We start from the raw sequence: 14,086 nt of genomic DNA, 5'->3' as shown, positions 1-14,086 counted from the left end.
AAACACCAATATTTTTCTAATATTTTTGGATGAGGGTAAATTATAGAACACCATAATTTCTCAAGAACCAAAACTGTTGGTGATTCAAGGGGAAATTGAAAAGAAATGTGAGACTAGAGGAATTTCTTGTAAGTTAGAGAAGACTTTAAGGGGGGATTCATTTGGGGCCTCATCAAGAGATGAAAATAGGGATTACTATTTGAAAACATAAATATAGTACAGAATTGAGACTAGGTAAGATGAAAACAGGAAAAAGAATAACCCTGTTTGGCTAGCACAAAGATTACATGAAGAAGAAAAAGTGAGATTGGGATGGGGGGAGATAAGATAGATTAGAGCTAGATTGTGGATAATCTTGAAAGCTGGCATTAGGATGTAAAACTTTGTTTTACAGATGATGGGGAGCCACTGAAGGTTTCTAAGTGAAGAAGGGTAAAAGATGGGTTGAAAATAGTTTTAGACTGCAGACAGGAAGATCCATTAAGCAGCTAATATAAAGACCTGAGTGGAATGTGGTCAAGTTGAGAGAGAGTCAAGAGTGTGAGAAAATTTGCAGCAGTAGAATCAATAGAACTCAGCAATTTGTTGGCTACATAAAATTAGGGAAGAATGTGAGAAAAGATGATACTGAGGCTGTGAGTCTTAATATTTTAGAAGATGGTGGTACCATTAACAGAGAAAAAATCATGAAATCATAGGTCAAGCCCCATCTCTTTACAGATGAGGAAATGGAGGCATAGAACTTAAGATTTGCCTGAGGTCACCACAAAAAGCAGAATTTGAATTCATGTCTTTTGACTCTAGAGCTAGTGTTCTTTTCCACTGTAATATATTGTAGAGGGGCTGAGGGAGAAAGAGATGGTAAGTTTGGTTTAAGGCATATTGTGTTTAAGGTATCAACAAGATATCCAGATAGGAATATTCAACAGGCACTAGAAAAGACAAGTTGGGGGATGGGTTTATGGAAGATGTATAGAATCAAGAGCCATGCACACAGAGCAGATAAAGGAAGGCATCAGGGTAGATGAGATCAGCAAATGGGAGAGTGAAAAAAGATGCTAGAAGAATGTTTAAGAGAGAGTACCCACGTAAGGGAGATATATTGGCGAAACTGAGCATTAGTAATCTGAGAGGCACAGCAGGGACTAGTTTTGAGGGTCCTGAATCTGGAGCTGCATCACATTCTCTTTGAGAAGCCAGAAGAGGGAGAGGTAGAGCTTAGTTTTAGCACAGACCGCAAGCACACGTATGTATGTTCTTTGCTGGGCTCCAAAGAGTATAAATAGAATGCCAATGGTTAAAGCAGGTACAGACTCTGTATTTCTTTTTTTGCTTTTGGAAGTCATTTAGTACAAGGGTTCTTAACCTGAATTTCATAGATAGATTTCAGGGAGTCTGTCAACTGTCAACTGTGATGGGGGAAAAGTATACACTAACATTTGATTTCTTTTGTAATCCTATATATTTTATTCATTGAAAAAAATGATTCCAAGAAGGGTTCATTGGCTTTCCTCGACTGCTAATGGGGTGTGTGATAAAAGATAGAATAAGAATCCCTGCTCTGTTGTCTTGCAGACATATGCTGCCTGGTCACAGTGGCCAATTGGCTGTCTAAAAGCCAGTTCCATAGTTTCCTGGAAAGGCTTACATATTCTGATGACATAGTTTCCTTAAGCATACTTCCTTTGTATACTCAAAATTTAGACAAGAAGAGGAACTCATTCAGCTTTTGAATTAAAGTTGGCTATCAAAATTATAAAAAAGTCTCCACACAAATAAAGTCAGACTTAAATAATTGGAAAAATATTAAGTGCTCTTGGATCGGCCGAGCGAACATAATAAAGATGACAATACTCCCTAAACTAATCTATTTATTTAGTGCTATACCAATCAGACTTCCAAGAAAATATTTTATTGATCTAGAAAAAATAACAACAAAATTCATATGGAACAATAAAAAGTCGAGAATCTCAAGGCAATTAATGAAAAAAAAATCAAATGAAGGTGGCCTAGCTGTACCTGATCTAAAATTATATTATAAAGCAGCAGTCACCAAAACCATTTGGTATTGGCTAAGAAATAGATTAGTAGATCAGTGGAAAAGGCTAGGCTCACAAGACAGAATAGTCAATTATAGCAATCTAGTGTTTGACAAACCCAAAGCCCCTAACTTCTGGGAAAAGAATTCATTATTTGATAAAAACTGCTGGGATAATTGGAAATTAGTATGGCAGAAATTAGGCATGGACCCACACTTAACACCATATACCAAGATAAGATCAAAATGGGTCTATGACCTAGGCATAAAGAACGAGATTATAAATAAATTAGAGGAACATAGAATAGTTTATCTCTCAGACTTGTGGAAGAGAAAGAAATTTGTGACCAAAGATGAACTAGAGACCATTACTGATCACAAAATAGAAAATTTCGATTACATCAAATTAAAAAGCCTTTGTACAAATAAAACTAAGGCAAACAAGATTAGAAGGGAAGCAACAAACTGGGAAAACATTTTCACAGTTAAAGGTTCTGATAAAGGCCTCATTTCCAAAATATATAGAGAACTGACTCAAATTTATAAGAAATCAAGCCATTCTCCAATTGATAAATGGTCAAAGGATATGAACAGACAATTTTCAGAGGATGAAATTGAAACTATTACCACTCATATGAAAGAGTGTTCCAAATCACTATTGATCAGAGAAATGCAAATTAAGACAACTCTGAGATACCACTACACACCTGTCAGATTGGCTAAGATGACAGGAAAAAATAATGATGAATGTTGGAGGGGATGCGGGAAAACTGGGACACTAATGCATTGTTGGTGGAGTTGTGAACGAATCCAACCATTCTGGAGAGCAATCTGGAATTATGTCCAAAAAATTATCAAATTATGCATACCCTTTGATCCAGCAGTGTTTCTATTGGGCTTATATCCCCAAGAAATACTAAAGAAGGGAAAGGGACCCGTATGTGCCAAAATGTTTGTAGCAGCCCTGTTTGTAGTAGCCAGAAACTGGAAAATGAATGGATGCCCATCAATTGGAGAATGGCTGGGTAAATTGTGGTATATGAATGTTATGGAATATTATTGTTCTGTAAGAGATGACCAGCAGGATGAATACAGAGAGGACTGGCGAGACTTACATGAACTGATGCTAAGTGAAATGAGCAGAACCAGGAGATCATTATACACTTCGACAACGATATTGTATGAGGACATATTTTGATGGAAGTGGATTTCTTTGACAAAGAGACCTGAGTTTCAATTGATAAATGACAGACAAAAGCAGCTACACCCAAAGAAAGAACACTGGGAAACGAATGTGAACTATCTGCATTTTTGTTTTTCTTCCCGGGTTATTTATACCTTCTGAATCCAATTCTCCCTATGCAACAAGAGAACTGTTCGGTTCTGCAAACATATATTGTATCTAGGATATACTGCAACATATCCAACATATAAAGGACTGCTTGCCATCTAGGGGAGGGGGTGGAGGGAGGGAGGGGAAAAAAAATCGGAACAGAAACGAGTGTCAATATAAAGTAATTATTAAATAAAAAATTAAAAAAAAATAATCAAGTTGGCTATAATATTCTGACTCCTCCCCTATCAATCCCCTTCTCATATGCCTATAGTATGGTATGAAGAGCACCAGAATTGGAGTCAAAGATATTTGTATATGTATAGATATGTGTATAATGGGAGTAATCATGGCAGTCGCATTCTGCTCAATCTGCTTTATGAGATGATCCTAGAGATACATCTTCATAACAGGTTACATGGGGGGACTTGCACAACCTCCCATATGATAAATTTGGGATCTGTGGGGGTATGTGCTAGAAAAAGGCCTATAGGGGGCCATTCCATGGAACAGATAATGGAAACTCCCAAGACCTAATTTTTTGTAAAATTAGGGAGTTGAATTAGATCTCCTTCAGTTGGAAATTTAAAGAGTAGTGACTCTACTGAATTGTTAACAAGTATTTCTAGTTCCCTGATATTAATTGTAATATTTAATTGTAAACCTTGGGGCCCCACTGCCCTTCTAGCTAACTAACTCCAGCCTTCTCTGATCTCTAGTTGTCATGTTTCCCCTCAGTAGACCCATTTCATCATTGAACATAGGATGTACCTGACTGTTCCCAAATCTAAGTTTTTTGCTTTTATCATTCCTTTCATGTGGAAAGTGATGAACTCAATTATCAATATATCACCAGACTGAATCAAGAAAATCTTGGAGGAATTTGTTAAAGTGGATAAAGGATTTACTGGCTAAGGGACAGAATTTTGTGGTTTTGGATAAAAACTGGTTCAGATTCAAGTGCACAAAATTTTATTGTTCATATGATGTCTTGAAGCTATGAGGGTTGATATTTTTGTTCTCTTCCTTGGGTGAAGATGTGACTACATTCTAAGAATGATGACTGGTTCTTTGTGTTAGGCTTGAGAAGAAAGAAGGAAAAAATAAGGAGTCATAGTAACTGGAAAAAAATAATGGACAGTAAGACTGGTATGAACTGTTACTCAAAGACAGGGTAAGGAGCCATGCTGATGTACATTAATGAATTATGTTAATGAATTAGATAAGAAATACCTAGGTATTTCTAAGACAATATGCAGTAACCATGACTGAATGTCTTTCATGACACAATAAGTGAGAAGAGAGATCTCTCTGGATTGAAGATGTTTTGTTCATATCCTCTTGTACAATTCCAATCCCATAACATTTAGCAGTACTATATGGACTGGAAAAGGAGCATGGCAAAGTGCATGGAAAGTCAATCTTGGAACCATTAACACTTGGATTCAGATTCTGCCCCTGACAACTATTGGCTGTATGACCATTGGCAAACTATTTGCCTTTTTTATGCCCCCTTCTGTTCTCTAAGATGATACACTGCAAAAACAAAATAAAACAAAACAAAAATTAGCCAACCTGCTTTAGTACAGGAAGTTTCCTCATCTAGGGCTTTCCCTGTGCCAATGAAATCACAGATCAAGTCCCTAGCCCTAGGGGTAAAGTACTTAAAGAAATCTAGGTTTACTCTGCAAGCTTAGAAAGTAATGATATATGGAGAATCACGAAGTGAGAGGCCTCAAGGGTGAGATTGCTTTAATTTCTTGGCTGTCTCTTAGAAGAGGAATTAGACTTGTTCTCTGTGACTCTCGAGGACAGAATTAGGAAAAAATATCTGTAAGATACTGAACAAGTCACTTAACATCTCTCTTGGACTTAGTTGCCTCATGTACTAAATGAGAAACTGAATTAGAGGTTACTTCTAGCTCTAAATCCAATGACTAAATTACTGGGGCCCAACTTTTGGTTGAATTATAATTAGGAACTGTGGCAAGTAATGAGTAGTATTCAATCTTCAGAGGTTCAAACTGAGGCTGGATGAGGCCCTGTTGATGGGCAGGGGGTGGGGGAGGGATGGGGGTAGTGGGGGTGGCGGAGGTGGTGGTGGGGTGGGGGTGGGTGGGGGTCTCTTCATGGGCTGGGAGATTGGTGTAGAAGTCCTCAAAATTCCTTGCATGTTTCTATGTTTTTCTCAGGAAGTTTTAATGAATCTACAAGTCAATTCTTTTCCCCTCACGATTTGACCAGTAATTAGGCTTCATGGAAGGAATGAGCAGGACAGATAGCTTAAGGATAATCACATAGAGCATATTGTAGCTGCTTTCTGGGATTTAAAAATCCTTTGCTAATAATCTGGATGATGAAAATAGCACAAAAGAGAAAACTGTTAGATTTAAGTGGTTACTAGGTTAATAACTCACTTAAGTTCCATTGATAACTGGTTGCTAGCTAGTGGATCATTGAGAGGAAAAACACCCAGCACTGTTTGCAGTTCACCTTGAAAGTGTCGTTAACTTCTGCTTGTTGTAGATTGTTTCTATGGCAACCAGAATAATTAACTTTAATTACCACATTTCTCTGTGGTTATTTCTTGCTAATTCACTTTGGAATTGCCCTGAAGTAGTTTAGTAACCAGCTGGAGAGGCTCAGTCTTTGTTTTCCAGACGTAACCTTTGGGGCATTGTTTTATCTCACCATTTTAAAGATTGGTGCTCCCTCAGCTGTTTATGCTGGTGCTGAAGTGTGTTCACCTCATAGCTACATAGGAGGCTTGGGAAACTGGGAACAACTTGGGAATCAGGGTTTTATTTCTTCTATTCGTAACCACAGCTTTTGGGGCCAAATGGCTATGCTGCTTTTTGTAAAGTGAAGGGGTAGGACAAAATGATTTCTAAGATTCCTTCCATCTTGAACTTTTGTGACTTTCCTCATGAACTACTCTCCTCTGTCAGAGCTTTTTCGACATTCTACTTCCTTGGTTCTCTTGTGCTTCCCTGACCTCTGTCTGCAGGTCTTCCATCAGGTTAAGGCTTCTCTGTTCTTCAGTCTCTACTATCTCATGCTCTCTTTGTAGATAGTGACTGCCCAAATGACATCCACAGTCCGATTCTCTCTTCAACTCCAATCATGTGTTTGTTATTTTGACTTAGCCATCCCACCAGAACCTCCAATTGATTTTGTGACTTTCTTTCAAAGGTAGCTTCCTTTCTGAACTGTCCCATGCCCAGCAGTAGCATTCTCCCCGGTTTTCCAAGCTAGAAACCGCACCATCTTTGACTCTTTTGCCCTCCTTTATTGCTCTTATTCACTTTCTCACCAAGTCCCTTCAATCACTCCTCTAAAAATGATTCTCTGGTTCGTACATAATAGAATGCTGGAGACAAGATAGGTGTGCTGGCAGACAGAAACCCTTAGCACCCCTTCCTCCCTCTAGTATGATAGCCTGAGAATACACTGACTGTATGATGAATCAGAACTCCCCACTCCATCCTTTTGGGAGGGTAAAGGATGAGGTCCCATGAGAATGTGTATCTGGCAGGTGGAGAAGGGAGCCTCACAGTCCAGGGCAAGCAAGAAGAGCTGCTGCAATTGCTGTCACCGGTAGCCATGTCCTAGATGCAGAAGAGCACCCTAGGAAACTATGCAAAGACAGAACACCCAGTGTGGAACCCCAAATGATGATGTGTAATGGAACTGTATGCCAGAGGCACAAAGCAGATGCTGGGTTTGCTCAAACTGTTCAAACCACTAAGATCAAGCTGGAGACAATTCCTCTCTGCGTCCTCCTCTTCCTCCTCCTCCTCCTCTTCCTCCTCCTCCTCCTCCTCCTCCTCCTCCTCCTCCTCCTCCTCCTCCTCCTCCTCCTCCTTCTCCTCCTAATTTTCTTCCTTAAGACTGAGTTGGCTCTCTATTTCCCTTTTGTTTTAAGCTGGTTTTTCTAAGGTAAATTTTGTTAACTATTGCTCAAATGCAGTAGAGAAAAGGCAATGGGGGAACTTTTGGGAGGGAAGAAGAAAGAGAGAAATTTTGCAACTGTAACATATGTATGTGCATGTATATGTGTGTACACACACACACACACACACACGGAGAACGAGAGAGCGAGCATGTTTCCTGATTGGGGGCTGTAGCTGAGTATTATTGATTTACTTTTTTGAACTGTCCATTGCAGAGAAAGAAAACAGACTAACATCTTCCCAGGCAATGAGTTTAATAACTTTGGTTGTGGGAGGCTGTGATAAGCTGGAATTTGTATGAGAAATGGCACCTTGACCATTTTCTTTCCAGTAGTTTTTCCATAAAGGTTTGAAAAGAAAACTGAATCCTCCAGAGAGAAGTTTAGTGAGTGGGTAGAGATAAAGTCATGCCTCAAGGGAGGAGCTGGGTAGAAGTGCTGTAGGAGACAAAGAATTTGTGGAAGACTTTATATGAAAAGATATAATGAACAAAAGGACCTCTTTTAGCTTTAACTGTAATAGTGACTGCTGCTTGACTCCAAGTAGCTGAAGTATATGCCATATCTATTTGGTGTGGTTTAGCGTAAAGCTGGCCAGATGAACTCTCTTTGCTATAATTACATAGAGACATAGATAACAGTTTGCAAACCCAGAGATGGTCTGTATTCAAGACGCTGCCCCAATTTGACTTTTGAAAGTCTGTAAAAGTCTGTGATTCTGGAAGGTTCTTCTTTTGCAGAGTTTTTTTTTTTTTTTTTTTTTAAGTTATTTTTGCTACCACATTGTGCCTCTCATTGTCCTGGTGATCCAGGGATTTCAACCCAGGATCCAGATAGGATACACATAGTACAGTCAGCTCGATTGTGGGGGCTCCCTAGGCTGAAGGTGGAAACTACTATAGAATATTGGTTTTTTAAAAGAGGACCTGCTCACTAGAGGATTTTGGTACCAGCCTGAATCTTAATCATGGGTGAGGAGTGGAAGGGATGGAACTCCTGAAGATAGTCAAACAGGTGTCTGTTTATTCAAAATTTTCTCAGCCTTATATACCCTAATGCACTTACATAAGTATGGCACACTGCACCTGTGCTGACTTTTGGATACTGTGCATGTGAGACCACATAAACAACTTGCTATTGTGTGCAGATGTTTCCTTGCCACTTTAGCAAAACTCTGCTTTAAGTACTACACAGGTTATCATGCCCCCTGACTTCTCAGGAAGGCTGAGAAGCTCTTAGTGGGGATGGAGAGCCAAACCACACACTGTCAGCAGAGTTCCATTGGGACTAAAATGGAAGACTAAAGTCTTATACCTTGCCCAGGGTTCCCCACTATCTGTGCACTCTACAGGAACTGATATCAAATAGCCACTAAGTGATAGTGTTGTCTGCTTGTGGGCAGAAACATTTTGTATTTTTGGATAGCTAGGTGACACAGTGTATAGAAGGATATGTCTGGAATCAGGAAGATTTGAGTTCAAATCTATCCTTAGATACTTAGAAATTTTGTGATCCCAGTCAAGTCACTTGCAGATAATGATAGCATCTAAATTTCAGATTATTGTAAAGATCAAGGTAGGAAGGGAAAGGAATAACAATAATTTAGATTCATAGGGCCACAAGTTTAGAGTTAGAAGGTACTTGAGAGGTCATTTTGCAAAGAAGGGGAGTGAGGATCAGAGATTCCATAACTTGCTTGAGGATACACAGTAATTAGGAGAGACAGAAATTGAGTTTAGGTCCTATGTCTCCTAATCCAACGTGGCTTTTTTTTGTTGTTGTTGAATAACTAGTCTGTTACTCTATTTGATGACATAGCTGCCAATGTCACATCTGATTTCTTGCCAATAAATCACATTTGATTTCTTTCTTTCTTTTTGTTTTTAGGAATATAAATTCTTGGAAACTGAGTAGATGCCCATCAGTTGGAGAATGGCTGAATAATTTATGGTATATGAATTTTATGGAATATTATTGTTCTATAAGAAACGATCAGCAGAATGATTTCAGAAAGGGCCTGGAGAGACTTAGATGAACTAATGCTAAGTGAAATGAACAGACCCAGGAGATCATTGTACAGGACAACAACAAAATTATACAACAACCAATTCTGATGGACATGACTATTTTCAACAATGAGTTGATTCATCTCTTATGATGAAGAGAGCCATCCATAGTACCCAGAGAAAGGACTGTGAGAACTGAGTATGAATGACAAAATAGGATTTTTACTCTTTTTCTTGGTTGCTTGCATTTTATTTTTCTCATTTTTTTCTTTTTTGGTTCGATTTTTCTTGTGCAGCAAGATAATTGTATAAATATGTATGTATATATTGGATTTAACATATATTATTTACCATGTTTAACATATATTGGATTACTTGCTATCTAGGGAAGAGGGTGGGGATAAGGATGGGAAATTGGAACACAAAGTTTTGTAAGGGTTAATGTTGAAAAATTATCCAGGCATATCTTTTGAAAATTAAAAAGCTTTAATAAAAAATAAAAAAGGAATATAAATTCTTAGAGTAATATATATACACATATATATTAAATATTACTTAAAAGTCACTAATTTAATTTTTTATTTGTATCTAGATCTTTGGAATCATTTTACTGTCTAGCTGTGCATGTATATAGTTGGTCTGCAAGACATTTTTATTGATTCTTCATTTTTTACAAACATGGTTATAAGAAGAAAAATACAATTCCTTTTTTTTTTTTTTTGTACTGTCTGGAAGTTATTCAATATGAGTGTATATTTTTTACTTGTCTTCAAAAGAACACTTTGACTAAGAGAGGACTGACAAGTGTGTAAAATGTTTACAATTCATTGTGAAATTGTAGTTTATTATCAGTTTTATAAGTTACTGTTATAAAATACTACCTGTATTTTGAGTTACTTACTATTAGATGCTTTCGAAGCTTGTAGCTGTGAATCTGCAACTGAAATTTATTATGCCAATTGTGGCAGGAAGATGTTGAGACTTGGAAGAATCAACAAATCATATATAGAGAGGTGGTAGAACAAACCATTATAAGAAATATGGAGAGAGAGGATGAAGATAGATACAAGAGTGGTCAGTAGAGCAAAAGGGCCCCACAGAGGTCATTATAGATCCCTCATCACGATCTAGAATTATATCCAGGCTTAATTAATGTGACTGGGGTGAGTGTAGATGATGGATGGGGTGGGGTGGAGGGAAGGTGGAATTCAGTGCTATCTCTACACATGCTAATTACGCCACATCTAAAATGTATTTGATTTGAGTATGGAATGGAGTGGGAAGGGGGTAGAGATTCAGTGGTTTTATCTACATCTAGGAGAAAACTGGAGGAATCTTTGTTTTAGTCCTCTTGGGAACACTGAGTAACTAATTGCTTTTGGATCATTGTTAAATTTTACTGAATTCTCAAGAGGGGCTGAAGCTAGGACAGGTCAGTGAGTCTGTACCTATTCAGGGGAAAAGCCTCATTACTTATTTCCCTTTCACTTGATTATCCTTCTAAGCCCTGGCAAGCTGCTGAGACGGGGGACACTCCGTTGATGGCTGAACAAATGCCCTGCAGAGCCAAGGCTGGAGACCATTCTGCAAAATCACCAGTCCTGCTTGCCATTCAACTGTGTCCCTAAAATAGTCATTTTATTTTTGTTGCTTTGCAGATATCAATGTCTATCCCTGTATCTCCCTCTGGAAAAAGTGTTTTCTCAGAAACTGGCCCCTCAGAAACTGTGCCTGGGTAGTTTCAGGGAAGTCCTCCTGAAGAAGATGATGCTTGATTTGAGCTGTGAAGGAAGCTAGTGATACTAAGAGGCAAAGGTAACTATATTACAGGTACAGAGCAGAAGAATGGAAAATGAAATGTGATAATTGAGGAATAGAAAGAAGTCTGTTTAAACTAGAAGGAAGAAAGTGTGAAGGGGAAAAATGTATAATCAACTTGGAAAGGTAGGTTAAAACAAAATTGTGAAAGGCTTAAACAACAGTGGAGTATTTATTTGACTTTAGAGGAAAGAGAGAACAAATATTTTATGGTGCAGGGAAATATTGTGTTTTGGCATCTGCTTTAGGAATACAGAGCAATAGCTGTGAGGAGGATGCAAAATCTAGGTGAGACATGGTCCCTGCCCTCATTTGGAGTTTGCAATTTATTATACATGTTATCAACCATTTATAGTGTACCTACTATCAACTGGGTAATCGCTGTATAGATCCATATTCCTATTTTTGATTTATGAACTCATTGTAAATGATAAGATTTGAAGATTTAGAGCTACAAAGAACCCTAGGTTTTTTTTTCTTAGATCCAAATGGTCTTAAGTCTATCCAGTTCAATACCCTCATTTTACATATGAGGAAACTGAAGCTCAGAAAAAAGGAAGTGAGTTTTCTAAGACCGCTATTATCAATGAATTTTTCTAAAGCCAATATACATCATTCATTAGCTATGCAATGTATATTGCATGTATCACATCATTTTGTTCTAAAGGAAGGATTTAGATTACTCTTGGTTGTTATACATTTTCTTCTTTATTCTATATTTTATTTTTCCAATTACTAGTAAAAAAAATCATTAACATTTAATTTTTTTAAAAAAAATGAATTCCATATTCTTTCCCTCCCTCCCTTTCTTTAGAAGGCAAGTAATTTGATATAGACTATACACATGCAGTCATGCAAAACACTTTCATATTAGCAATGTTGTGAAAGAAAACACAAACTAAAAAAAAAAAAAGATTAGAAAAAAACATGCTTCAATTTGCATTCAGATTCCATTAGTTCTTGCTCTGGAGGTGAATAGCATTTTTCATTATATGTCCTTTGGAATTGTCTGGGATCATTGAATTGCTGAGAATAGCTAAGTCATTCTCAGTTGATCATCATATAATATTGCTGTCATTGTTTACAACGGTCTCCTGGTTCTGCTTAATTCATTTTTCACTAGTTCATGTAAATCTTTTCAGGTTTATCTGGAAGCATGCTGCTTGTCATATTTTTTACAGCACAATAACACTCATCACAATCATATACTATTTACATTTTGACATTTATTTTATTTTTTCCATTGGCTTCTTTATTTTGTATGATTGAGTTCTCTATTTCCATATACCTTAATTGTTTTGAATTAGAATAGGCTACTTCAGGATGTAGGAAGTGTTCAATAAATGGAAGTGTTTAAAAATAGGTTAGATGATCTGTCAGCAACAGTTCTGGGCAGGCATTTTTTTATTCCAATATTTTATGTATATTTTCATATATTCATCTGTTTATTCATGTATTTATTTAAAACATTTATATTAATGTATAGTAGGTAATTGAGTTCCAAATTGTCCCTTCCTCTAATTCTTTCACTACCCATTGAGAAGGCAAACAATATGACATCATTTATGCATGTGAAGTCATGACAAGAATATTTACATATTAACTATGTTGTATATAACAAAAACAACAACAAAGCAAGAAAAACAAAGAAAAAGAAGAAAGTGCAAAAGTATGCTTCAATTTTCAGAGTTCATTGGTATAGTCTTTGGAAATGGATAACATTTTTCATTATGGATCCTTTGGAATTGTCTTGGATCACTATATTGATTAGAGTAGCTAAGTTTTTCCATAGTCTGTCATCATTACAATATTGCAATTATCACGTACAATGTTCTTCAAATTTACTTTACACTGATTCATAAGTCCTGGGTTTTCTGAAACCATCTCCACCATAATTTTTTAAAACCCAATTGTTTTCTATCACAATTATATACTATCTTTCCCTTCATTGGTTTGATTTTTCTTGTGTGATATGACAAATATAGAAATATGTTTTAAAAGATTGCACGTTTAACCTATATCGGTTCTCTAAAGTTTTAGGGAATAAGGAGATAAAAAAAGAAGGGAGAAAAATTTGGAACACAGTGTCTTACAAAAATGAATGTTGAAAACTACCTGTATTTGGAAGAATAAGATACTATTGAGAAAAAAACCACACTTATATGTCATAACTTGTTCAGCTTATCCCCAATTGATGTATATCCTCTCAATTTCTAATTCTTTGCCACTACAAAAAGAGTTGTTATATTTTTATAGGTATGCATTCTTTTCCCTTTTCTTTGATCTCTTTGGGATAAAAATCTAGTAGTGTTATTTCTAAGTCAAAGGGTAAGCACAATTACACAACTGTTTGGGGCTAGTTCTAAATTGTTCTCAAGAATGATTGGACCATTTCACAATTTCACCCACAGTGCATTGGTGTACTTATTATTTTTTGATAAATAGTATTTTATTTTTGCACCAATTACATGTAAAGATAGTTTTCAACATTCATTTTAAAGAAGATTTTGAGTTCCATTTCCCCCTTCATTTCCCCATTCTCTCTCCCATAGATGATAAGCAATCTGATAAATTATATATGTGCAATCATGTTAAACATATTCCACATTAGTCATGTTCTGAAAGAAGAAACAGAACAAAAGAGAAAAATCACAAAAAAACCCCAAAACAACAACCAAAAAAGTGAAAATAGTATGCTTTAAACTGTATTCAGACTGATACTAAAGAAGGGAAACGGACCTGTATGTGCCAAAATGTTTGTGGCAGCCCTGTTTGTAGTAGCTAGAAACTGGAAATTGAATGGATGCCCATCAATTGGAGAATGGCTGGGTAAATTGTGGCATATGAATGTTATGGAATATTATTGTTCTGTAAGAAATGACCAGCAGGATGAATACAGAGAGGCTTGGAGAGACTTACATGAACTGATGCTAAGTGAA

This window comes from Antechinus flavipes, chromosome 2 (assembly GCF_016432865.1).
Source record: "Antechinus flavipes isolate AdamAnt ecotype Samford, QLD, Australia chromosome 2, AdamAnt_v2, whole genome shotgun sequence".
NCBI lineage: Eukaryota > Metazoa > Chordata > Mammalia > Dasyuromorphia > Dasyuridae > Antechinus > Antechinus flavipes.
The sequence above is the reverse complement of the archived record's forward strand: the minus strand, read 5'-3'. Positions refer to the sequence as shown.